General features: G+C 46.2%; 1 pseudogene; it reads left to right on the plus strand.

Moving 5' to 3' along the window:
• The first annotated feature begins 1053 nt into the window (after window positions 1-1053).
• LOC101154469 (huntingtin-interacting protein K-like) lies at window positions 1054-1488 on the plus strand (annotated as a pseudogene).
• The last annotated feature ends 997 nt before the right edge of the window (window positions 1489-2485 follow it).

Consider the following 2485-nt stretch of genomic DNA (forward strand, 5'->3'; position numbering starts at 1 on the left):
AAAAGCTTGTTTCAACTTCTCCTGTGCTATTTTAATCCAGAATCCGTAGTATTTTTCACTCAAAAAGGAAAGTACCAAAGTTCTCAAAATAGAAGGAAAGAATAAAGAAAATAATAATACTATAAAAGAAATAAAACAAAAAGGAATAAATAGCAATCACTAAAGAATTTTCCAGATTTGGGTAAGAGAAGAGGAGACTAAGATCCAGACCACCGATGGCTTTAAAAGTCACACACTCTGTGCTGACATACTAGAGGTGTCCAGATTTTCAGGACCTCGGGAACAATTTTGACACCCAGGCCTCTGGCCGGATTGAACTGCAGGTGGAGCCTCTTTATGTCATCTTTTCTCCACATCCTGGCTGTTTTTTTTTTCCCGCCCCTATTCCTCACATACAGAGCTGAGGGTATAAACTGGCGGCCCAACCCACAAACCTGTTTACTCACACAGTGGTTTTATGTTTTTAAATTAGCTGCCAATATGGAAAGAGTGGGGAAGTTCGCATAAACGTTCCCAACTTCAGATTCCCAACTTCCCTTAGAAAATCACAATCTGGACAATCCTAGGCCCTCATTCCCATGTGGCAGTGATCAGCTGAGCTGAGTAACAGTGGTCCCCGTTCAATGAGGATGGCCTCTCCAGGGCCATGGTTGCCTGCTTCATCAATCCCCTTCACCCTCCTCACTCGCTTAGGCAGCCGAGTACGCGCCTCCAGTGCACTGGAAACCTCAGGCAAACGCCCAGCGTGCAGGGCTAGGATTGCATATTGACGCAGACTCCAGGCTCTCCAGGCTGCTGTTGACCGTCCTAGTCTTCCACCAGGCCCCATGGAAAACTTGTATAAGTCATTGCCCCTCTCTGGGACTCAGTTTCCTCATAAGCCAACTGCAGATACACAAAAGGGTTCACAATCATTTATTTATTAAAGTACCAATAAATTCAAACTTTCTGAGTCTGCATCCAAATGTCTCACCTTGCCCATAAACTTTATGGCTGATGATGCCCCTAAAAATGTAGGTTTTTAAAAAAATGTAACCTTTTATTTGTCGCTGTGAGGTGGGGCTTATGCGGCGGGGTGGTGAAATAGACGCGGCGACCGAGGGAGATGTGGAGCTGGAGTTAGAGACTGAGACCCGTGGCCCAGAGCGGCCTCCCGAGAAGCCACGGAAACATGACTGACAGCGGTGCGGCGGACTTGGAGCTGGTCACCGACTATACAGAGGAGAAGGAGATCAGAGTTCCAATCTGGAGACGGCCATGTCTGTGATTGGAGACAGAAGGTCCCGGGAGCAGAAAGCCAAACAGAAGGGGAAGAAAGAACTGGCAATAGTCACTATCAAGAAGGAAGATGTGGAGCTGATAATGACCGAGATGGAGATATCTCGAGCAGCAGCGGAAGGCGGCTTGCGGGGAACACATGAGCAACGTGGTAGAGGGGCTTATTGCTCTAACCAACTGATGCGTGCTTTCTCAGATATACCTACTGGATTAATTTATGGCAATAAAATTTTTTTGTCTTTAAAAAAAAAGTAACCATTTTTAATGACACTGACCCTTGCCCCCAAAGCCATGAGGAGGTCACCAGTGATCTCCTAAGTACCTAATGATCCCCTGTCTTTTCTCAGTTCTCACCTCTGAAAGCTACCAACATTCCATCCTTCTTGAAACATTCTCCTTCACTGGCTTCCATCAGTATCTATTTTCTGGATGGCCTGCCCCTCTCTGACTACTCCTGTATTTTCTTCCTTTTTTCTTTACCAAATATAGAAATTCCCTAATGTTCAGTCCATCCTCCAACCTCTTTCCCATGGCTATTCTCTTTTTCAGGAAAGGTACTCACTACCATGGCTTTAGTCACAGCCTCTCTGTGGGTAACTCCTCTCTCTTGAGCTCGAAACCACATTGTCAATGAACTCTTACCATTTCTTCCCTGCACCCCATCCTTTACTCGATATTGGCATGTCCAAAAATATTAGGCTGGTGCAAAAGTAATTGCAGTTTTTGCCATTAAAAGTAATTACCAGGAGAATCGCTTGAACCCAGGAGGTGGAGGTTGCAATAAGCCAAGATCGGGCCATTGCACTCCAGCCTGGGCAACAGGGCGAGACTCTGCCTCAAAAAAAAAAACAAAAAACAAATTTCCTTTGCACCAGCCTAATATCCAAATCCAAACCCAGTGGGGTGGATATCAACTGTTTCTGTCTGCCCTGCATTTCTGTTTTCACCGGAGATCTAGAAACTGTCAATCAAAATTTCCTACCTGGCCTAAATGGAGGGAACGCAAACCAAAGCTTCACCATCAGTGGTACCCCACCTTCCTGTCCGCAGTGATAGGGCCAAGGAGTAAGCACCTGCCCTAAGTGGGATTTGGCATATGGAGACGAGAGGGAGTCGTCTTAGATCATGAACTGTGAAGATGCTGCGGCTGTCTTCCCTGGCCACATGGAAGCTTCAGAGGGAAGGCAGGGCACCCAAAGGAAAGCAA

Source organism: Gorilla gorilla, chromosome 6, assembly GCF_029281585.2.
Source record: "Gorilla gorilla gorilla isolate KB3781 chromosome 6, NHGRI_mGorGor1-v2.1_pri, whole genome shotgun sequence".
Taxonomy (NCBI): Eukaryota; Metazoa; Chordata; class Mammalia; order Primates; family Hominidae; genus Gorilla; species Gorilla gorilla.